Source organism: Erinaceus europaeus, chromosome 6, assembly GCF_950295315.1.
Source record: "Erinaceus europaeus chromosome 6, mEriEur2.1, whole genome shotgun sequence".
NCBI lineage: Eukaryota > Metazoa > Chordata > Mammalia > Eulipotyphla > Erinaceidae > Erinaceus > Erinaceus europaeus.
The window spans coordinates 60,695,005-60,720,140 of record NC_080167.1 but is presented as its reverse complement, the minus strand read 5'-3'; the positions used below and the strand labels follow the sequence as shown (position 1 = coordinate 60,720,140).

At 42.9% G+C, this 25,136-nt stretch overlaps 1 protein-coding gene across 20 annotated transcripts in view; it reads right to left on the bottom strand.

The window, feature by feature from the left end:
• The window catches only part of KIAA1217 (KIAA1217 ortholog), a 362,069-nt gene that overhangs the window by 219,446 nt on the left and 117,487 nt on the right, over positions 1-25,136 (bottom strand). The window contains exon 1 of one of the 20 annotated variants that reach the window (XM_060192302.1): positions 8,333-8,354. The exons of the other annotated variants lie outside the window; for them this stretch is intronic. The gene's annotated coding sequence lies outside the window, so the exon portion shown is untranslated. Of the gene's footprint in view, positions 1-8,332; positions 8,355-25,136 lie in introns of those variants that run through there. 20 annotated transcript variants of the gene reach the window in all.

The window sequence follows — 25,136 nt, the reverse complement described above, 5'->3', positions numbered from 1 at the left end:
TCTCCAATTTTGCCCTGCTTTCAACACCCTTTTCCCCCAAAGGCCCGCTCCGCCTCACTCCACCTCAGACATTTCTTTTCTGCTGATCACAACTGCACACGAATGTGCCAGCAGTCAACTCAGGAGAAATATTCGAGTCTTTCCTCCCTCCCTCCCTTCCTTCCTTCCTTCCTTCCTTCCTTCCTTCCTTCCTTCCTTCCTTCCTTCCTCCCTCCCTCCCTCCCTCCCTCCCTCCCTCCCTTCCTTCCTTCCTTCCTTCCTTCCTTCCTTCCTGCTCCCCCCTCTCTCAATTCCTTTATTGGGAGGGGTTAATAGTTTAAAGTTGACAGTAAAATACAATAGTTTGTACATGCATAATATTTCCAAGTTTTCCACATAACAATTCAATCCCTACTAGGTCCTCCTCTGCCATCAGGTTCCAGGACCTGAACCTCCACCCTGCTCCCACAGAGTCTTTTACTTTGGTGCAATACACCAACCCCAGTCCAAGTTCTGCTTAGTGTTTGCCCTTCTGATCTTGTTTTTCAATTTCTATGAGTGAGGTCATCCCATTCTAGTTTTTCTAATAAGAAAAGTCATTTGGTCCTTTTTCCTCAACACTCTTGTCACAGGCAGAAGTAGAATGCGGCTGGCAAGTGACTTGTCCACCTGAATGGCTTCTAGATAGGGCCCTGCACATGCCAGCCTGGCTACAGCTGCCTGTCTGGTTTGTTTTCATCCTCTTATTGGGGGTTAATGGGTCACAGTATAGTTGCTGGGTACAGTTTCTTATCTCCCTGTGACATTTTCTAGATGGATTTTTAATGCTTTTATCAATCAATGATCTTTATTAACAAACTGGTTAAAAGAAATCAATTCCAGGGAGTCGGGCGTAGCGCAGTGGGTTAAATGCACATGTTGAGAAGTGCAAGGACTGGCATAAGGATCCCGGTTCGAACCCCTGGCTCCCCACCTGCAGGCGAGTTGCTTCACAAGCGGTGAAGCAGGTCTGCAGTTGTCCATCTTTCTCTCCCCCTCTGTCTTCCCCTCCTCTCTCCATCTCTCTCTGTCCTCTCTAACAATGACAACATCAATAACAACAATAACTACAACAACAATAAAACAACAAGGGTAACAAGAGGGAAAAAAAAAACAATTCTAATGAATTTTGAAATTCTTTGGCAAAATACTTTTCCACATTTTGTGGAGGTGCGGGGGGGGGGGGAGTTGTGGGTGGTGGCATACCTGGTTAAGTGTACATATTACAAGGATTCAGGTTAAAGCCCCCAAGTCCCACTTGCAGAAGGAAAAGCTTCATAAGTGGTGAAGCAGATCTGCAATTCTCTCTCTCTCTGTCTCTGTCTCTCTCCCTTTCTATTTCCATCTTCCTCTCAATTTCTCTCTGTTCTTTAAAATAAAGTTAAAAACAAAAAGAAAAAAACAGTTTTAAAGAACAAATTCTAAATCATTTTACTGTGGAAATAGCAGGACAGTTGTTGGTACTTTTTTAACATTTCTTAGGAGCTGGAAGATAGCTCACATGGTAGAATGTCCCTTAGCATAAAAACAGCCCTGGGTTCAAGCCCCAGCACCACAGGGGAGAACCATGGATGGTGACAAGTAAGTCTCACAGATGTTGGCGTGATGCTGCAATGTCTCTCCCTCCGTTTCTCTCTTACATGAAAAGAACAAAGAAGTTAGCCAGGGAGCTATGGTGTCCACACAGGGACCCAGTGTCTCACTGGGGAGAAAAAAATACGGCTTACACCATAGATACAACATAAAAGGAAATAGATATCGGCTGTGACTATCTACTTTGGGTCCAAAAAGTGTGGCCATTTGCTGGATTGCTCAATATGTTTCCCTAACGGCGCCGCACCCCTGACCAATCAAATGTCCACTTAGCCACTGATTTGCACCACATCTAATGTAGAGCAGGCTACACAGCAGGGTTGTTCTGGAAAAAAAAAATAGCTGCTTATATGTCTAACGATAAAATAAAGATATATACAAATAAAATATATAAATGAAATAAAAAATAAAATGTTTTTCCTTTTTCTTTGTGGTTTCCTTTGTTGTTGTTGTTGCTGGTCATCTCCTCTGTAGTTGTTAAGTAAGCTGAGCCTATGGTCTTAATATTGAAATTAACTTCTGTTCTAAAAGCAAATTTACTGGCAATCCTTTTAGGATAAGAATAACTGTTCTCTGTGACTACCCTTTAGTTTGTTCCTAAGTCAACCGTCCTCTCTTCTGCTCCACTTTCTATACCTTTTCATTTTCCCTTTTTCCATGCCAGTGGAGTAATCCCCTCAGCCATGAAAGCAAAATATTGGGCTGTCGGAAAAGTCATGATGTATTCCCCCCCCCACATTGTTCTATGTGAAAATGCTTCATGACTTTTCCAACAGCCCAAAGTCTTTAAAATAAAAAATTGTGATTGTGAAGCTTTTCGGAATTTCTCCATGGCATAGCCCCATCATTAATCTCCTCCTCACTCAGTGCCAAGAGTGCTCAAAGCTGGCACATGTGTAGAAAATAAATGGACCAAGTTTTCATTTCTCCCTTCTTCTGAGAAAAGTGAGGAAAGGGTTGAGCAGAGAAAGTATTATAAGGGAAGAGGATGTGAACTAATATGAGTGACCGCCCCCCACCCCACCCTCCAGTCCCATTCCAGGACCTCTGAGTGCTGGTCCAGTGGGAACTTTGGAGTGAGCCTGGAGAGAAAGATCACATTTTATGCCTTGCAGGAAAGAAAAACCCACACCTCAAGCTGAGAGGGCTTGGAAATACCCACGTGAAGCAGACCTGTCTGGAGACAGGGGATGCTCAATTCAAGAAGCTGTGAGGTCTCAAGAGCCATGATAAACTAACTGCACGTGTCTTAACACTCACTAAGTCATTCGGAATTACTAACAACAGGAAAAGTCTCAGAGAGTTCTGGGGGAGTGGGGAGTGGGTGACTCTGCTGCAGAGCACAGGACTTGCATATGTGAGGTCCCAGGTTTGAACCCCAGAACCACGTACGCCACAGCAGTGTTCTCTTGGTCTCTCCTTATCACTAGATAAAGAAATTTGGATACAAATAAAATAAGAATTTAAAATCCTGAAGCTTTGGCTATTAATAGTCAAAATAGAGAAAAGAAAAAAATGAACAAAAAGGAATTATAATATCCTAGATTACGATGCCCATGTTTAGTGGGGAAGCAATTACAGAAGCCAGACCTTCCACCTTCTGCATCCCACAATGACCTTGGGTCCATACTCCCAGAGGGTTAAAGAATAGGAAAGCTATCAGGGGAGGGGATGGGATATGGAGTTCTAGTGGTGGGAACTGTGTGGAGTTGTACCCCTCTTATCCTATGGTTTTGTTAACGTCTCCTTTTAAAAATAAAAATAATAAAAAAGACCCTAGATTAGATCCTCTACAAAATCTCTAAATATGTAAGGAGGGCCCAAATGAGAGAAATATTTTAATATTTTTTTTCTCTTTCTTTCTTTCTTTTTTTTGGCCTCCAGGGTTATCGCTGGGACTCGATGCCAGCACCTTGAATCCACTGCTCCTGGAGGCCATTTTTTCCATTTTGTTGCCCTTGTTGTAGTTGTTATTATCATTGTTGTTATAGCTGCTGCTGCTGTTGTTGGATAGTACAGAGAGAAATGGAGAGAGGAAGGAAAGACAGAGAGGGGGAGAGAAAGATAGACAACTGCAGGCCTACTTCACTGCTTGCGAAGTGACTTCCCTGCAGGTGGGGAGCTGGAGTCTCAAACTGGGATCCTTATGCTGGTCCTTGTGCTTTGCGCCATGTGCACTTAACCCTCTGCACTACTGCCCAGTCCCCAGAAGTATTATTTAAAAAATATACATCGGGAGTCGGGCAGTAGCACAGCAGGTTAAGCGCACTTGGCGTGAAGCACAAGGACCGGATTAAGAATCCCAGTTGCAGCCCCCGGCTCCCCACCTGCAAGGGAGTCGCTTCACAGGCGGTGAAGCAGGTCTGCAGGTGTCTGTCTTTCTCTCCCTCTTTCTGTCTTCCCCTCCTCTCTCCATTTCTCTCTGTCTTATCCAACAACAATGACATCAGTAACAACACCAACAATAACTACAACAACAACAAAAAAAAAGCAAAGGCAACAGAAGGGGAAATAAATAAATATATAAAAGTACATCATTTGTTTACTATCTATTGGATGGAGTTATAGAGAAACCAAGGGGGGAAAGAGAGACAGAGAGGGAGAGAAAGAAAAAGAGACATCTGCGGCATCGCTTCACTACTCGTGAAACTTCCTCCCCTGTAAGTGGGAGCCGGGGACATGAGCCCAAGTCCTTGCACACAGTAATATGTGCACTCAACCAGATGCAACACAGCCTGGCCCAGAAGAAGTATTCTTAAGAAGCTTGTGAATTTTAATCAGAGTGAAGTCTTATCCTTATGGCTCTTCCCAGAGAAGGGTTCTAGACTCAATCAAGTTTGAATGAAGATCTCCGTCATATTTAGTCTCCCTAAAGACGACATTGCTGTTATCCCAGTCTTTCAATTTCTTGAAATACACAGTCACAATCTTCCCTCAACTCCCAGGGCTGGGTGTAGATCAATACTGCCACCTCTCTACTGAGCGCAGAGTGCTATACTTGCTACTGAGAGAAACTCGAGAAAAGGACAACAGTCCTCCAGTCACCATCTCCCACGGCTTCCCCTGTCCCCTCTCATGTGTCAGAGGAAGACATAGTCATTTATACTGGACACTTGTCTGTGGAGCAATGTGTTTGGTGTCTCAAGTCAGCTGGGCAACAAAAAGTTTTTTCATCTTTGAAGACAACAGAATATATGTAATCCCCCCCTCCAAAAAAAAAAAAAAAACAATCTTGTTGCTCCTGCTGAAACCTAGAATAAATGAACACCTCTGTCAGCTGGAGAAGAAACACTCAAGTTGCCCATCCAGCCAAGATGGTTCTTGACACCTGGACAGTGAGGCACCAGGTTCTCTGAAACATTCTCCGCAGAGTTGCGTCTGAGGTAAGAACAGCTCTTCACTGCAACAATGCACAGAAGCCACAGTCTGTTTTAACTCAAGTAGAGGTTCCAAGATACAATCCTACCAACAAACATATGGAAGGCAGAGATTTAAAAAAAAAAAAAAAAGCCTCATTTCTTTTCTTGGCACATAAATGGCAAGGTCTTTCCTTTGAGCTAAGGCGTGAACAAATAAGGAGATTTTCAAGGGAGGACCACTCTCTCACCATGCTTCAGTCTAGGTCTGTGTAAAAAGAAAGGCTTCACTCCTAAGACTGAAAGTCCTCCTCCTCCCTTTTAGAAAATACACTTAATTAGCACAAGATTTTAAAGAAGAAAAAAAGAGGAGGAGGAGGAGGAGGAGAAGAAGAAAAAGAAAGAAAGGCCCTTCACTGTTTACGTTATTAGCTAAAGGAAGGTGTCAGGTTTCCACATTCCCCAGCAGTAAAATCAGAAATGACTCTTGGAATCTACCCCCAAACCTCAGCTTCCTGCTCTGCTAGAAGATTTATCTGGGAGCCTGAATAGGTCCCAACTGCTGCCAAAGACCTGGCTATTAAGCCCATGAGATCAGGGCAACCCATAACTTGTTGCCATAGGCCGAGAGAGGCAGCACAGGACATAGGAACCTTTTGTTGGCTGGTCTCCTGCAAGTGCATGCAAGAACATCCCCAGTCAAGTCTTATTTATGAAGCACTGTCACCCCAGGGAGATTTCTAAAGAAGATTTAAAGACCATCATTTAGATACTACTTTGAAATTTAAAAAAAAAAAAAAACCCTTTTCATTTTTCAATTGGAATAACATTCCATCCTTTCAAGCGGAGCCTAGTGGCAAAAGGTAGATCTTTCTGCATGAGATGATCTCATCATGGACATTCCTTCTGATGCTAATGGAGAAAATTGAAAGCAGAGGTTCCCTCAGGAAGGGGGTTCACAGCAGTGTGCCCAGGAACAGACCAATGGCTCATCATCCCTCCTCGCTTTGCTGCTAACTAAAAAAAAAAAATCCAGTGACTTAAACACAGGAGAGTTGGGGGGAGGAAAAAAAAAAACAATCTGTCAGTGGATCCAAACACAGAGTGCAGGGATGACTGGAGGACAAACAGACATTCAGATCTCACAGGGTGGTATTTCAAATCAGAAGGCAAGATGAAGTGTTCAGACACTAACTAGTTACTTGGGAAGAGAAAGAAAGGTGACTCCCCATCAAACTCCCTGCTTCCCCAAAAACCTCAGAGGGAGCAAATATTACAGCCCGAGAGTGACAAACTCTGAAGGTATTAGAATAAAACACAAATAAAATTTTAATACATAACATGAAAGGGGGGGTGGCATTTCCCAGAATGGTACAACACAGAAAAGGAATTAAAAAAAAAAAAAGGAACATTCTCTAGATTTGAATACAAGAAAATGTTTAATTTCTTGGGGGAAACACAGACATCTCCACAAAGAAAATCCCAAGGCAGACGGCTGGGAAAATCTTTGCAATACATGTGATGAAAGTTCATTTCTTAATTTATAATGTGGTTGCATAAATCGGCACAAGACAGAATACCTCATCCTATAAAAACTGGGCAAAAGTACAAGCTGGAGCTTTACAAAGCTCACACTCAAAATCAGCTAAGTATTAGACATAGATACCTGAGGAGCACTGTTCACTTTAAAAATATAAATCAGAGCCTGGGAGATGACTCACTTGGTAGAACATGAATCTCACTATGCACAAGTCCTGGGTTCGAGTCCTAGTTTCACATGGGAGCATCACCACGACTCCAAGAGTGTTCCATGGATGGTGAACTGATGCCTTTGTGTCCCTCTCTCCCTCCTTAACTCTCTCTGACTTGCTCTGAAACTGAGAGAGAGAGAGAGAGAGAGAGAGAGAGAGAGAGAAAGAGAGAGAGAGAGAGAGAGAAAGGGAAAGCCCAGAAGAGGTAGAATTGTGCATGCACGAAACCCCTGTGCTGCAAAGCAATCAACCTCACATGCATCACAGCAATAATCAGCATCTGATTCTCATTCAACTTTTAAGATTTTAGAAACTTTCTGTTCTGTGGTGGTGGAGAAGGATGACAGTATGGTGGAGGGTGACTTGTACTTAAACCCCTCTGGAGGGGGATGTGGAACAACAGCAATCCTGTCAATCAACACTTCCTCAAGAAAAATGATCACAGAACTGATATCCAAAGGGAGTGATAATAAATGAGCATTTATTAGATGACCTTGCAATTCCTCTCCTGGGGATAGAGCCTAAGGAAACAAACACACTCATCCAAAAAAAAAAAAAAAAAAAAAAACACCTTTTGGTATGCATGAGACCCCTTCTGTTTCATTTGGTTTAAATCCCCCCTGCTTAACACTATTCTATTTACATAACCACTTCATTCTATTTACATAACCGCTGTTAACAAGTTCCACCCTCCCTCCAGGGCATTTGTGGTTCAGTGATAGGATTCTCGCCTAATCTGCCCCCTCTTTGTCACACTCTGATTTTCACCAGTCACTCACCTTTCTCTCCACCCTCTCTATGTCACATCCTGTTTCCACCCTACTTGGGAAGTATATATAAAGACAGCATTGTGAGTTTTAGAGTACTGTACCTTGAGTTTAGCTTAGCTCATCTTAGATTGTGCTGTGTCCTGCATGAATGAAGAGATACTGCCTACAGCTCAACTATGAGTCCCTGGTCGTCTGTTACCCACCCGTGAAGCCAGCCCGGCGAAAACAACTTAACCCATCGAAAACAACAAACACCTATGTATATATCTGTGTTCATAGCAGCACAACTTGTAATAGCTAAAACCTGGAAGCAACCCAGGTGTCCAACAGATGAGTGTCTGAGTAAGTTGTGGCCTATATACAAAATGGAATACTACTCAGCTATTAAAAATGATGGGTTCACCTTCTTTACTCCATCTTGGATGGAGCTTCAAGAAATCATGTTAAGTGATCATCATGGGATGATCTCACTCATAGACAGGAGCTGAAAAAGAAGATCAGAAGGGAAAAATACACAGCAGAATTTGGACTGGAGTTGGTGTACTGCACCAAAGTAAAAGACTCTGGGGTGGGGTGGTGGGGAGGGTTCAGGTCCTGGAACAGGATGGCAGGAGAACCTAGTAGGGGTTGTATTTTTTGGGTTTTTTTAGGGGGTGGGTTTGTATTGTTATGTAAAAATGTAATGCATGTATAAACTATTGTTTATACATTTTTATACATTTATACTAAATGTATATTTTATACATTTATACTCTTTCACTGTTGACTGTAACTATTAATCCCCCAATAAAGAAACTAATTAATTAATTAAAAATTTTAATAAAAGAAAAAGAAAAACCCTTACTTATTCAGTTTTGTCACCAGGGTTACTGCTAGGACTCAGTCTGCTTGCATAACTCCACTGCTCCTGGTGGCCTTTTTTTTTTTTTCGTGACAGAGGTTGAGACACAGAGAGAAGTAAAGATAGAGAAAGAAGGAGAATGAGACACTTGCAGCTCTGTTCCACTGTTCCTGAAGCTCCCTGCTGCAGATGGGGACTGGGAGCTTGAATTCAGACTAGACTGTTTTCCAGAGACTGCATGAATTAACATCGCCACCAACAGTGCAGAAAGCCTCCTTTTTGTCCATATCCTCTCCAGGTCTTGTCCTTTTGGTTCTTATATATGCATCACATGCTTACAGGTACGCGGTTGTCTTGACTTCATTTCCCTGACAATCAATCAGTGACTTTGGACACTTTTTAAATATATTTATTGGCCACCTGAATATCTTCTTTGTGCATGGTAACATGTACACTCTAGTGAGTGTGCCACCATCTGAACCCACTTTTTATGACTTGTTCAAGGTCTGCATACCCAACAACGCTGGCAATTATAATGGATGATCTTTTAGAAACAAAGAAAAATACTCTGGGGCCAAGTGATGGTGCACCTGGTTCAAGCCCTCGTCCCCAACTTCAGGGGCAAAGCTTTGCGAGTGGTGAAGCAGTATTGCAGGTGTCTCTCTTTCTCACTCCCTCTCAATTTTCTCCTTCCCTTTTGATTTCTGGCTGTCTCTATCTAATAGAGATAATGAAACATTTTTTTAAAATAAATAAATAAATAAAAATAGAGGAAAAGGAATCATCTTGGCATGATAACCTTCCAACCGACCCTAATTGCCACTCTAGCCTGAGAACTAACACAAGACAGGAAAGAGGAGATCTGTTATATGTAAGTGGGATGTTTCCACAAAGAATTTTTTTTTTTAAATAAAAAGGGCTGATTCGAAAGCTGGGATGCCAAGTCCTACTTTATCCCAGGAAGAAAACAGTTCTTGCTTTTCCCCTTTTGTATCATGATGACGGTTGATTATTTTGACACAAGTAGTAAAGAATAACAGCTCTAATCTATAAGGATTTGCAGCTGACTGAACATAACACAATATCTACAGGGAAAGAAAAACGCAGAGCAATCAAAGAAAAGGATGCACACATCTTTGGATACAATAACAGAGAACTGTTTCCATCGACGTTGTCAGACACATCTACATGCAGTGACTCCATGTGCTCCCCCCACCTCTCAAGGATATTGCCACCCACTGGAAAGCTGACTGAATTTGAAGGCATTTCTGCTTACTTGCAAACAACATTTAAATGAATTCTGTGATTCTTCATAAGGTTGATAACACAGAAGGAAAGATCCCTGCATCAAATACAAGGTAGTCAACTACAGAGGGAGCTGTCTAGACAGTTCTCTCTCTGTGGAAGCTGAGGGTCAAAGGAAGCTCCCAAGAGTAAACCTCACAATGAATCAGGAGGCTTGGATCAGAGAGCCTTGCCTGGCTTGCCTGTTGATGGATGTGGAGACAGGCGGGGAGGAATGGGAGTCGGGAGACTAGCCAGTGTGATCATGCCAGACGCATGCTCTTCTGGGACAAAGGCCAGATCAGGCTGTTCCTTCCACTCAATCCCAGACAGCTGGTGATCAAACCTCACTTCCACTCCCCATTCCTTGCGAGATAGACTCTGCCCATGACTTTAGGGATTATCAAAGTTGTAGATGTTACAGATGACATCCCGTAGTTCTCACCCTTCAGTACAATTAGAACTATAGACCGTCCGCAGTGTCTCAGACAGACTCAAGTGTAACACAGGTCCAGAACTTTCTTTAGTACATGCATCCACCTGTCTGAGGTAAACGTCTGATGCCCTTCATGTTTCTTTCATGAGAATGAAGCCCACTGGAGCAGTGAAAGTGAATGTGAAAGGACTCGGTGTATGAAACCACCTGGTCTACTCCCTGGCCCTTTGTCACTCACTACTAAAGAAAGGACGGGGGCCAGGTGGTGGTGCATTTAGTTAAGCGCGCACATTACAGTGTGCAAGGATCCAGGTTCAAGCCCCTGGTCCCCACCTGCAGGGGGAAAGCTTCATGAGTGGTGAAGCAGGGCTGCAGGCGTCTCTCTGTCTCTCTCCCTCTCTCAATTTCTCTCTGTCTCTATACAATAATAAATAAATCAACAAATGACATCAAGAAAGGACAGGCATTCCTGACGATGATCTACCTTTGTGACTGTTGGCTTCTGAAGCTCCTAACTCAATACAGGCATGTAAGGAGGATCCAGGCCTCAGACACACACCCCAAACACCAGGTAAACCAATTCCCTATAAAGTCTTGTCTGAGAGGTCCTTCCTTATTGATGAACTCTAAAGGTTTATTTGACTGGGCAAAGTGACAGTGACCCCCTAGCCCCCACAAAGAAGAATACATTTAATGTCTGGCAAGCAATGATTGTCATCCAAATGAAATACTTTTTAGGAGTTACCAAAAAAAGAAAAAAATTATGAAGGACAGGAAGTGAATTAGAGATAGAGAAGGAGGTATGGGGGGATGGTTATTTGAAAAGCTACTCTATATGCGAAATAGCTGTTATTAGGCTCTTTTACAAGTAGCATTTTCTTCAGTCCACATATTAACATGAAGAAAGGTATGATGTCTTCAGTTTTACAGATAAGGAAACCAAGTATCAAATACTGATTTTAAAAAAGCAGGAGGAAGCATGAAATATGATCTAAATGTGAGTCACTTTGACTCAATATTTTTCCTTTTTGGTGTTAAGTGGAACTTATTTCTAAAATGTTAGTTTACATTTTTTCTATGTGTCTTTCCAAAAGATAGTTTCCATATGATCCTATTAAGATAATGTGACTTTTTCTTAAGAGTTGTCCTTTCGATTCTGTCTTGATTTCACAGCTACTTGAACTAAGTAGAGATTAGCTTACAATGCCTAAACTTGACAACAATTTAAAAGGAACATGCACCACTTCTAGAATCAGGAAGAAGGATATAAATTCACATTACATGAAAAGAAAACCCATTTCAAGTAAGTCTGATGTTAGACACAGAGGAATTGCTTGAGCATCAAGGCTAAACTTGTAAAACAAGCTTCACATCTTTACAGTTGGACAGCTGCTTCTCTTTGAAGGATTAATTCAGCCCAGCCTAAACACATGAATGATTTCAGGAGATCTTTCCAGCATGTCCACATGCCCTAGGATTTGATATGTCTCTATTAGCCTCCGAAAAGGATGTTTTAGGGTGAGAGGGAGAGAGGGAGAGAGAGGGAGAGAGGAGAGGAGAGGAGAGGAGGGACAGAGAGAGAGAGAGAGAGAGAGAGGGAGAGAGAGAGAGGCAAGTACTCTGAAAGGCACAAGGACCCCTGACTTCACATTCTTAGAATAACCCAGAAAAGGAATCAGAGCAGCCTTGGCAGGAGAACCTAGAAAAATCACCCACATTGGACAGAAGCCACTTATTTCTTTTAACTTTTTTAAAAAATTATTTATTTATTGGATAGAGACGGTCAGAGATTGAGAAAGGAATGGGAAACAGAGAGGGAGAGAGACACCGGCAGCACTGCTTCACCACTTGTAAAGCTTCCCCTCCTGCAGGTGGGGACCAGGGGCTCAAACCTGGGTCCTTGTGCACTGTAACATATGTGTTCAACCAGGTGCATCACCACGCTGCCCTGCCACTCCTGATTTCTGGTGACATTTGAGACACAAGGTGATTAAGTGAGACTGGAAGGACAGTAAGACTTCTTTGCTGAGCTGGCTACGGACTCAACTGAACTAACTTTAGGAAACATTTTGAGTGATCACAATGCTCCACTTACAGCTGAAACAGGCAGGAAGTGTAGGAAAAAGGCTAGTGCAAAAATGTGAGCTGAACTCAAGGACAGGCAGGTAGTATCTGCTGAAAACTGGAGAATTACTTGGTGTGGGAAACACATACATCAGATGGCAGAAGTGAGGGGGAAGAACAGGGAAGAGTTTCTCCCCTTGCAGATCCTTTTGCCGCTTCCAAATTGAATTCAAGAAATGCAATGGCCTAGTACATTCATAGGGTTGTGTGACCACCAAGTCAATTTTAGAACCTGTTTTAATACAGTGAAACCCTCGTGCTCTCTGCAGTCACTTCCCACCCCCTACCCCGGAGTTTCTAGCTCCAGGAAACCTGAATTCTATTTTTCATCTCTATGGATTTGCCTATTTGGGTCATTTTTTATAAATGGAATCAAATAGCATATAGTCCTCTGTGACTGGCTTCTTTCACTGAATATACTGTTGTTAAAGGATATTCATGTCTTACTATGTATCACTACTTCATCCTTTTTATTGTCCTGTAATATTTCATCTATGGATAGACTGCATTTTGTTTATTATGTGTGAATTGTTCCCATCTTTTGGTAATTGTGAGTAATGGCATGGATGAGCATTGACGTGGTTGGCTCAATTCCACTTGCACTTAAAAGATGATGATCAATATAGTCAGGAAGTGGTGAGGCAGTAGAGTTTTGGACTTGTAAGCACAAAGTCCCAAACTCAATTCCAGGCAGTACCTATGCTAGAGTGCTGCTCTGACTTCTCTTTCTCTCTCTCTCAACTTCTCTCTAGTTTTCATGAAATAAAAATAAATTCTTGGGGGAAAAAAAAGCTGATCAGAGAAGAAGTTGTGTGGTTCAACGGACACACAGTTCTAGCGATCAGACTTCAATGAAATGTTCAAGACTGGGAAACCCATTTTAATGCTATTCCAGCCTCCCATGAATCATTAGAAAAACAGCATCTTCTAACATGACCGCCTTTGACATCAAACTTCTTGCAACACTACTGTTCTCATTTTACAAATAGTACAACTGGGTGCCAGACAGTTTTGAAACTGAAGCTACAACAGTGAGCAAAGTAAACATAGTCCATTTACTGAGCTGAAAGAAACCACAGGGACAGTTAAAGACAAGCAAATACAACAAAAATTGCACAAATACTGTCACAAAAGAAGTGTGTGCTAATTAGCAGAGAGTTAAACACAGAGTTGTAGTAGAAAAAGGAAAACCAGTAAAGCTTCCTTTCTTTCAAATGACTTTAGGTCCTTCAAATTTCAACAAGCAGTTGACAGAACTCAGAGGGGCCCTCTACTCTCATGCTTACTTTCAGTCTAAACTCAAACACTTTGCAATTGTCTGACATGCTCCAGCCTCAAAACACCATTGCTCAGAATTTTCAAAACCTCTAAGAAGGACAGACACACACACATCCTCCCTCAATTCCTATGTCCATGCTTAATAAGGATTGCACTCTCTTCTAAACCTACTCCAAATCTTTTTTTTTTTTTTTTTGCTTTTAGGGTTATTGTGGGGGCTCGGTGCCTGCACTATGAATCCACTGCTCCTGGTGGCCATCTTTCTTCCATTGTTGTTGTTATTCTTGTTGTTGCTGCTACTGTTGTTAGATAGGACAGAGAGAAATGGAGAGAGGAGGGGAAGACAGAGAGGAGGAAAGAAAGATAGACACCTGCAGACTTGCTTCACCGCTTGTTAAGTGACCCCCCTGCAGGTGGAGAGCCAGGGGGTTGAACCAGGATCCTTCAGCAGGTCCCTGCGCTCTGTACTGTGTGCGCTTAACCAAGTCTGCTATCACCTGGCCCCCTTCAAATCTTTTAATCAGTGAAGTCTCTGTCCTCTTAGTTTGTTGTCAAAGAAAATAGAGAACAGATGTCACCAATGTGCTTTTAGGAGTCCTCCACAGACGTAACACCAACAATTTCTCTAGCCATATTTTGCCGTATTGAATTCAAGTTTTCTTTTGCATGGTAGAAGCTTTCTTTACCCATCCCCCCCCAACAAACACACTTTTATGACTCTTTTCAAATGTCTCAAAAAAACTTCTTTACTTGTAGAGTTAAGACTAGATCTTTGCTCCCAGCTCAAATTCTAAACTTAGTACAAAGTAATTTGTTAGTTGACCTTGTACTCTGCACTGTGGATTTTTTTGCTTTAGACTAAAAAAACCTATTAACTCTACTTCTAGGTCTTTGAAAGACAGCAACTAACTCAAAAGTGATTTTGGAAAAGTACTTTATAAGATAAACTCAAAGAAAAGCCTTTCCAGTGAGCATTCAAATTATGATTAACCTAATACTACTTAGACACAAAAATGTAAACAATTTCTTCTGCCCACAGTGTCTCTCTCTGTCTCTGTCTCTGATGTGGTGGTAGGGGATAAACTGAAAGCCTTGTGTACAAGTTATACTACCTAGTAGACTCCTGGAACTATTTCCCCAACCCTAATGGACTGCCAGTGTATATGTGTCAGAGAGAGAGAGACAGAGAGAGAAAGTGAGAGAGAGAGAGAGAGAGAAGAAGAAGAAGAAGAAGAAGAAGAAGAAGAAGAAGAAGAAGAAGAAGAAGAAGAAGAAGAAGAAAGAGGGGGGTGCTCTCTCTAAAATCTCTTTTGCATACTTATGGCCTTCCAGCCTAGAAGGTGTTTCCAAATCAAATTTGGAATAAAAATTGTTACTTCTTTCTTTAATCATTTCATTTCCTACCAAGTAGCAAAAGCTTTCAGATTTGGGAACCAGAGATATATGTCACTCTGCAATGCACCTGCCTTGCTACAAGAATAATACCAGTTTGAACCCTGACACCCCATGGAAGTGTCAAGGCACTGGGAGAAGCTCAATTACAGTAGTGTCTCTCCCTCTCTGCTTCTTTATTTTCTTTCTTTTCCTTTAAGATTTTTTTTAAAAAGATTTATTTATTTATTGGATATATATAGAGAGAGTTTGAGAGGGGAGGGAGAGGTAGAGAGGGAGAGAGACAGATAGACATCTTCAATCCTGCCTCACCATTTGTGAAGCTTTCCCTCTGCAGATGGGGACTAGGGTTTGAACCCGGGTCCTTGCACACTGTAGTCTGTGCACTTAACCAGGTGCACCGCCACCTGGCTGCCTCTATTTTCTTGTCGTGCATGTGTGAGGTTCCAGTGATTGAAAAGAGAAAGGAAGAAAGAAAGAAAGAAAGAAAGAAAGAAAGAAAGAAAGAAAGAAAGAGAGAGAGAGAAAGGAAGGGAAGAAGAAAGGAAGAAAGGAAGGAAGGAAGGAAGGAAGGAAGGAAGGAAGGAAGGAAAGGAAGAAAGAGCCTTTGGATCAGTCATTTCAAGGTCATTGCTTCAATGGCATGCAGCTCTCTTTCTAATTGTATGGTCTATTTTCTTTATTTGAATGAAAACACTGAGCCAGCTGCGTATGTACGAGGTTCCAGTGATTGAAAAGAGAAAGAAAGAAAGAAAGAGCCTTCAGATCAGTCATTTTAAGGTCATTTCTTCAGTGGCATGCAGCTCTCTTTCTAATTCCATGGTCTCTCTACAACTGGTGTTCTCTGAGAGTATCATTCTAAACAAAAATTGCAGTGCCCACTTTTGCCTACAACTTGGAAAATAAGTGGTCTGCTAAAACAGGCTTTTGCAAACTCTGCTCATAATTTTGCTTCCTCCTGTGACTCTCAGTCAACACTACTGGATTCTTTTAAAACAGAAGTTTTTCCCCGGGGTTGGGCGGTGGCGCAGTGGGTTAAGCGCACGTGGCACAATGCGCAGGGACCGGCGTAAGGATCCCGGTTCGAGGCCCCGGCTCCCCACCTGCAGGGGAGTCGCTTCACAGGCGGTGAAGCAGGTCTGCAGGTGTCTTTTTCTCCCCCTCTCTCTCTGTCTTCCCCTCCTCTCTCCATTTCTCTCTGTCCTATCCAACAACAAAGCAACGTCAACAATGGCAATAATAATCGCAACGAGGCTGCAACTAGGGCAACAAAAAGGGGGGAAAATGGCCTCCAGGAGCGGTGGATTCATGGTGCAGGCACCGAGCCCAGCAATAACCCTGGAGGAAAAAAAAAAGAAGTTTTTCCCTCAGGGTAAAATAATAATAATGATGATGATGATGATAAATAAAACCACTTGACTTATCGCTGTCATTTAAAATCAACTCCCTTCTCTGCCAAATAGAGAAAGGACATTTCCCATTCTGTTGATTCTTTATCTCTCTGTCTCTCACTCTAAAAAAAAGAGAAAAAAAGATTATCAAGAGGAGCTATACAGGCATGAAGCCCCAGCAATAACCCTGACCAAAGGGGAAAAAAAAGAGCTATTTTTTAGTGATTAAAAAATATCTATCCCTCTTTTTAAAATATCCATGTATGAATGAGAGAAGGGTGAAAGAATAAGAGACACTCTGGGACATAAAATGCCAGTGATCAAACTTGGGATCTCATGATTATCCAGCCCAGAACTCTAGTCACTGCACCACCTACTTCTTTATTATAACTCCTTACGAGGGGGTGGGGGGAGGGATGAGGATTCAAATTTAGTACAGAGAAAATTATTTGCTTAAAAAGTAGATCCTGGGGAGTCAGGCGTTAGCGCAGCGGGTTAAGCACACGTGGCGCAAAGTGCAAGGACTGGCGTAAGGATCCTGGTTTGAGCCCCAGGCTCCCCACCTGCAGGGGAATTGCTTCACAGGCGGTGAAGCAGGTCTGCAGGTGTCTATCTTTCTCTCCCTCTGTCTCCCCCTTCGCTTTTCATTTCTCTCTGTCCTATCCGACAGCGATGACACCAACAACAATAATAACTACAGCAACAATAAAAACAAGGGCAACAAAAAGGAAATAAATATTTAAACAACAAAAAAAAGTAGATCCTGGGAGTTGGGCGGTAGCGCAGCAGGTTAAATGCACGTGGCATGAAGTGCAAGGACCGGCATAAAGATCCCAGTTGGAGCTCCTGGCTCCCCACCTGCAGGGGAGTCGCTTCACAAGCAGTGAGGCAGGTCTGCAGGTGTCTGTCTTTCTCTCCCCCTCTCTGTCTTCCCCTCCTCTCTCCATTTCTCTCTGTCCTGTCTAACAATGATGACATCAGTTACAACAACAATAACTACAAGGGCAACAAAAGGGAAAATAAATAAATAAATAAATATTTTTTTAAAAAAATAAATATTTTAGAAAAAAAAGTAAATCCTATTCAAAATAGGTCATTGGAAAGTAAGCATGCATAGTGTAACAAAAACAAGTGTAGACTTCAACGGCTGCCCGCCTGACATGGATATATAGTGCTTAGTCTAGTACTGGATCAGAACTTTACATGTGTAGCCACACTGAGGGAAGGACTGTTAAATATCTCATTACCTGAGATGCCAAGGTTGACCTGGGTACAGCAGTGAGGTCAGCCTGCCTGCTGGATTTATATTTTAGAGAAAAAGAAAACACAAAAACCCTATGTTTTGGCCCTTTACCGTGGCTTGTGAAGGAGGCAGCACTCGTGAAAGGACTTTCTAAAATGCTGATGATACTCAAATCATTTCTCACCAAAGGATAAGCAATATGAGGTCAGGAGACTACAAAAGGAGAGGCACCCATCAAAATAAACGTGTTGGGCTTGCACTTCTTATCCTGCTCTCCACAAAACCAATCCGAAACAAAGATTCTGTGCTCAGGCGCACGTGCAATGCAACAAAAGGAAAACTATGAGTGAGTGACTTGCCCAGAAGGTTTCCAATGTGGACAATATACCACCTTTCCTGATTAAATTATTAGACAGTATTTTAAAATGGTTTTAAAATGATCTTTTAAAATTTATTTATCCATCTGTTTATTGGATAGAGACTGCCAGAAATCAAGAGGGAAGGGGAGATAAAGGAGAGACAGAGAGACACCTACAGCCCTGCTTCACTACTCACAAAGCTTTCTCCCTACAGGTGGGGACCAGGGGCTCAAACATGTATCCTTATGCACTGTAACATGCTCTCAATCAGGTGTGTCACCATCTGGCCCCAAGTGATTAGGCATTATTTACAAACTGTGAACTGTTTCCTCTCAGTCCATTTCCTAGTACTCATCAGGGTGACATAGTGAGGGGCATTAGGCTCTCAAGCATGTTGTCCTGAGTATGATTCCCTGCAATGGCAATGTGTCAGAAGGAGTCTCTGGCTGTCTTTCCCTGCCTCTAGCAAGTAAATAAATAAAGATCCACTTAATAAAACACAATGCTCTACTTCAACTGTACCTTTACTTTATCTTTACTTTTTAAAATTTATCTTTATTTATTGGATAGAAACAGTCAGAAATCAAGAGGGAAAGGGAGATAGAAAGGAAGAGAGACAGAGAGACACCTGCAGCCCTGCTTCACCACTCATGAAGCTTTCCCCTGCAGGTGGGGACCAGGGGTTCAGACCTGTGTCCTTGTCCACTGTAATGTGTGCCCTTAACCAGGTGCGCCACCACCAGGTGCCATCAACTGTCCCTTTTCTGTGTGTAAGAAAGGAGCACTGCTGTTTCCCATAGTTGTTAAGAGGCCAACAACAGTTAGACTTCCATTCTTCACTGGCAAATCTTTTCGTGGGCAGTGCAGTTAGGAAAACACGAAAGCACAAGAGTCCATTTCTGTTTGTGACGACACAGGGCTGACTGCCGGGTCCAGAAGCTTGGCATCTAATCAGAACACCTTTCTCACCTATTTGTTTCAAGTAATCATCCCTTTGCACCTTTAGATTTGCAAAATGTGAGCACACACTGGAAAAAAAAATGAATTAGAGAGTGACAGCACCTGGCTTTTGAAGAACTTGCTCTCACTTTTCTCAGTAGAAGCTGCCACAAACACGTGTGTTGTGTGAGCTAGGCCAGTGCACCCTGTCACCCACATTAGAAAATCGCAGTGTTTTTCATCCTTAGCACCGAGTGAATGGAGGACAGCAGAATGCTTGTAATTGAGGATTTTGTCCTCTGAGATTTTAATTTAAAGATCCTGAGCGTATGAAGGACCTACATAAAGTTATCCTGTAGGAGCTTATAAATTATAAACGTACGGCTTTTTTTTTAAATTATGTATTATTGGAGAGAGACAGAGAAAAGTTGAAATGGAAATAGAAAGAGACAGAGAGACACCTGCAGCGCTACTTCAGTACCTATGAAGCTTTCCCCCTGCAGGTAGGGACCAGGGGCTTGAACTGGGTCCTTGAGCACTATAATGTGTGTATTTAACCTGGTCTGCTACCACCTGGCCCCAATTTATTACTTTTAACTGAACCAGCACTTGTACCCTAGCAATGACAAGGATTAATGACAAAGATAAATAAGTTACAGCTGGATATAAAATCATATACTTCCCCAAGCATCCAAGGGTCTCATAATGGCATTTTCTTCCAGACAGTATCTGGAACTTACTGAAGTGGAGACATTTCTTTAAACAAAGCCTTAACACAAAAACAGCAGGTTGTGGTCTAACTGGTATACAAACAATTTGGTTGTTGGTGCTTATTGAGGAGTGAGAAGATTTTAATTTTTAATAACAGAATAATAATTTCATAGACCTAAAATAGTAACACAAACTCCCATACATTAAAAATTATATATATATATATATATATATATATATATATATATATATATATGGAACTAGCTTAAAATAGGCCCTCTCAAATTGAAAAACTTTTGTAGAATCAGATGAAAAATGTTTATTTTCACAGTTTAAGTTTTCCTTGTGAATGTAGTTTATCTTCCTTAAAATTATTTCCAGGGAGCCAGGCTGTGGCACACCTGGGTAAGCGCTCACATTATAGTGCACAAGGACCCAGGTTTAAGCCCTTGCAGGGGAAAAGCTTCACAGTGGTGAAGCAGAGCTGCAGGTCTCTCTCTCTCTCTCTCTCTTCCTCCCCATCACCTCTCAATTTCTGTCTGCCTTTATCCAATAATAAATAAATTAAGTATTTTTTAAAAGAAAAGGACTACTAAAGTTTAGAGCCTTCTTTTTTCTTTTTCAACTTCCTTTTCTTATGCAAACAGCACATTTATTTACCCATTTGTATTTTTAGGGTCAAGTATGTCATGTAATATACCAGACATTAATTCCAAAGGTTTTATAGGGGACATGGTGGGCTGAATCTTGGCCTTGTTACTGCAAGGCATAGCTGGGACTTGGCAATGTAGCTCACTAGAGTGAGTGCCTACTTCACCCTCTCAAGTAGCACTTAGAACCCTGATGTAAAGGCTCTAAATCCAGTCCTATAAACCACAGAGCATAAAATCACATTAAAATGTGCACTGGAGGCCTGGTGAGACAGCTCTTCTGCGAGGGGGCTTGCTTTGCCATAAGCATAAACCAGGCTCAAACCTGGCCTCCACCACAGTGGGCTTCAGAAGCTTTGGCACTCTGGTGCCTTCCCCTCTCTTCCTCCATCTCTGTATCCCTCTTTCTATATGAAACCAAAAAAAAAAAAAGTTGATCCAGAAGAAGTAAAGCCTCAGTGACAACAATTAAAAAATGGGCCAGGTGGTGGCACACCTGGTTAAGTGCACATATTATCATGCACAAGGATCCAGGTTCAAGACCCTGGTCCACACCTGCAGGGGGAAAGCTTCATGAGTGGTAAAGCAGTACTGCAGATGTCGCTCTGTCCTTTCATTCTCTCTGTTCTATCAAATAAAATAAATAGTTAATTTTTTTTAAAAAAGAAATGTCACCAGGTAGGAAGGCAACAAAATACCACAATTGGACATAGGAGAGAAAAGTGGCACACTGGCAGCTTTTGTCTTTTTCTTTTCTTCCTCACCCTCCAGACTGTACACACGTTCATGCCAGCCCATGAGCAAAGCAAGACTCCTGCCCCCCTGCTAGCACCACTCCTTTTTCTTCACTCTAAATCCAGAGCGTAATTTTCTCTAATCTTACAGGCAGGCCAGACAAATTGGAGCATTAAGGTATCAGCTGGCTGCTAGTAATTAGTCTTGTCTGAGGGGCTCAGGAGAATCCATGCGCATGACCAGGAAGAAGGCACATGATGGGGGACCAGAGGCTGGGCAGCGCTAAGTGCCCTGAGAGACCTTGGCTGGGAGTTCTCGCTGGAGTGTCCTGTGTCAGTCGAGGGGCTGAGACCAGGACAGGTCTTCCCACGTGCTTTCTTATTATTTTAAATCTTTTTGAATTGGATAAAGACAGAAATTGAGAGGGTAGAGAGAGGAAGAGAGAGGGAGGGAGGGAGGGAGGGAGGGAGGGAGAGAGAGAGAGAGACCCATAGTACTGCTTCACCACTCGTGAAACTTTCCCCCTGCAGGTGGGGATCAGGTGCCTGAACCTGGGTCCTCGTGCACTGTAACGTGTATGCTTAGCCAGGTGCACCACCACCTGGGGCTCCATTCTCATCCTTCTTCCCATCTCATCTCCCTTTTACATATCCACTCCTGAAAAGTTCCCATTTCTTGAGACTGATGCCAACAGAGAGAGCAGAGCTGGTCTGAGTTTCCCTCCTGGAAATCAATAAGCTAAACTCCAACCCTGAGAGGGTAAAGAAAATCCCCAGGGCCCCAGGCAGTGACACACCCAGTGGAGCATTCATACTGCTATCTGCAAAGACTCAGGTTTAAGACCCCCTGGTCCTCACCCAAAGGTGGGGGAAGCTTCATGAGCAGTAAAGCAATGTTGTAGGTATATCTGTTTCTCTTCCTCTCTCTATCTCTCTCCTTACCCTTTAAATTTCTCTCTGTCCTATCAAATAAAACAAATACTTTTTAAAATCTGTGTTGTAATTTTTTCCCTCCAGTTTCTAGGGCTCAACAAATCTACTACTCCTTGCGGCCAGTGTGTGCGTGTGTGTGTGTGTGTGTGTGTGTGTGTGTGTGTGTGTTTTCCTCTGTCTCTCTCTTTTCTTTTCATTCCCTAGAACAAACAGAAATTGAGAGGGGAGAGGAAGATAGAGAGAGAAAGAGAAAGACAGACACCTGCAGACCTGTTTCACTGCTCCTGAAGCACTCCTGCTATGGGTGGGGAGTGGGGGCTCAAACCTGCATGTGGCACCACCTGGCCCCCTGTTGTAATTTTTTTAAGATGAAAATCACCAACACAAAATACGCTCCCCTCTGAAGATGTGTAAATCAGTGTCCCACTTGTCTATGATAAGGAAATGGTGGGAGAGTGTAGTTAGAAAAGTGAGCTTCAGTTCACACTTACAGCTTATTTCCAGATGGCTCTGGCTCCTAGTTGTGGCACAGACAGAAATAAGCGCTTCTGGCTGCATTACAAGTCGAGACTGTGGCAACTCGACAGCACCCTGCCACCTGCAGGTGCAGTCACCAAGTTCTGCACATGTGCCATCTTGAGGGTCAAGCTCAGGACTACCTTGGGAAGGCCAGGTGCTTGCAAACAGTCGCTGAATTAACACAGACAGAAGCATTCTTATGAACGTAAGATAATTGTGGGTTCTTATCCAAGAAATTAGCACAACAGCTAAATCTACAAGACTTGACAAGACCCGCGTACGAACAAGTATCAACATCACATTTGGAAAAAAAGACATAGGGTCTGAGACATGGTACCAGGCTCCCGGGGTACACAGGACAAAATAAACAACTGATTAGCCACCGCCTGGGAAGAAAAAGCCAGAGGTCTTATTAACATGCACATACATACCCTGGGCTCAAAGCTATATTTCTATTTTCTTCTCCTTGCTTATAGTGGCTTCTTAGCCTAACATCTACTACTTAACTTGATGTTGTAAAATTCTTTACAACATTTGAGTCACAGAATTGCTGTTCCTCTTTTGATCCTCAGAAACTATTAGGTTCATAATTCTAACATTAACGAGGGGACCTGAATTCTTAGGCACAAAGAAGAAATATGACTGATACCACTGGTCCATAAGTCAGTCAAATGCACACCCCTTGAAGACACAGATGCTGCTATTCAGTGGTCTTAATGTCACCTGCATTTTTTTCTCTCAGAATTCAAGATTCAGTCACTTTTTCTCCCCCTTCCTGGCACAGCTGGATTTGACGATGGCATTCTAGAGCAGATGGGATGCCAGTGATTGAAAGCTAGGGGGGCTGATGAGATGGCTTGCAATCTGCACTTCACAAATAAGGAGCTATTACTGCAAAGGAAAGGTCACTGCAAATGCATTGCCTTCCAGAAAGAACTACAACTGGGGAGAGTCAGACTGGTGGTTACTGACCACCACTGAAAGCCCGTTGGGAGAGAGAAATGCAGTACTGTCTGGGCTTCTCATGGCACGGAAGGATTCCTTTAGTGAACTGGGCTTCATCTTCTTTGGGAAGCCACTGAATATGCCTCAGACTTCTGAATGTGATGTGTGGAAACTGAATTGATGCAATGGTCCTTCCATGAACTCAGTGCTCAAGAAGGAGCTGCTGGGAAATCAGGCTCTTTCATTTATTTATCTGGCCACCAAGGTGGCCTTTATTTTTTTAGAGTGAGAGATTGAGGGAGGGAAATATAGAGAAAGGAGAAGCACCACACACCTACTGCCCCACCTCTTATAAAGACCACCCCCCCATCTTTACAGGTAACACTCATGTGGCAACCAGAGGCTCGAGCCCAGGTCCTCCTGCAGGACAATGCGTGTGCTCTATTGGGAGAGCCTCCCTCCTGACCCCTTCCCCAAGACAACTAACAAGGAAACAAAAGGACAAAGCCAAGTTCATTCACACCCCCATAAAGGAAAGAGGCTCACTCCATCAGCTGTGTCACTGAGTTGTTCTCCTAGGCACCTGAAAGATGGCTTCCCTCTGTCAGGAATCGCTGAGATGATGGAGAAGTCTGGTCTACCTATTCAGCCTCCCTGCTCTGTCTGCATCACTCACAGCACATGTGTGTCCACACCCTTCAAGGTTCTCCCAGCAGGGCCGGGGAGACAGAGCAATGATCACCACAGAACCCTCATGTGAGAGATTCTAGAATTCAATCCCCTTTCTCCTTCTCTATCTCCCCCTTTCCTCTCAATTTCTTTGTTTAGCCAAAACAAAAACCAACCAACAAACAAAATACAAATACCTCTTTGAGTCCTGCTTTCAGTTCTTCCAAAATAGAATTAAGAAGCTGAATCGAGAGGCCAGGGACTGGGTGGTGGTGCACCTGGTTGAAAGCACACAGTGCTCAAGGACCCGGGTTCAAGCCCCTGGTGCCCACCTGCAGGGAGAAAGCTTCACAAATAGTGAAACAGGTCTGCAAGTGTCTCTGTCTCTTTCTGTCTCATCCCTGTCCCCTCTCAATTTCTCTTTGTTCTATCAAATAAATAAATAAAATTTTTAAAAGAGAGTGAGAGGTCATAAAGCAGTTCTGTTTTTATTGAGTAACCTCCAATTACTTCTATAGGAGGTAAACTATTTCCTCTCTCTGAGGAGACTGAGAAAGTGCAGAGCCAGCTCTGGGATCACTGAGCCCCTATCCATGACCTGAAGCCAGCAGAGATGGGCAGGACCGGGGTGGAAGGTTGGACACTATTCCTGGGTGGGACAGGGGTGCACTAGACGTGGGGTCTGAGCTGTTCTGCTTTCTCACAGTCAACACAGAGTGTTTCCCAGCCACTGGGTGTAGGGAAATTTTGAGGATGTGGTTGAGCTTGGCAGGGCTTGACTTGAGGGGACATCCTGTCAGTCTCTCTCTCTCTACTGAGAGGTCGAGAAGGAGAGACATAACCCCCCAAGGTTTGCCCTGTCTCATCAGACTCCCTGCCTCACAAAGCTCCCTGCATTCTTGGTACTATGGCCTGCTCCACAGTATTATCTATATAATCATTGTTTTGCCTGAAAGATCCCCCCCCCTTATTTCCCCACCCATTCCACTCCTTTGATCTATCTTCTTTCTACCCTCAAGACCCTCCCTGCCTGCAGGGTATTATTAATCCTACCAGTTAAAACCCTCACAACAGTTGCTAAGGAAGTGCCTACCTTTCCCAGCCCCTTTTGCCTTTCTCCGTCCCTTTCCTAATCATGTATGGTATTGTCAAGCCATTTCCATTTCCGACTTGCCACTTCCGGGTCCAACTTTTAAAAGA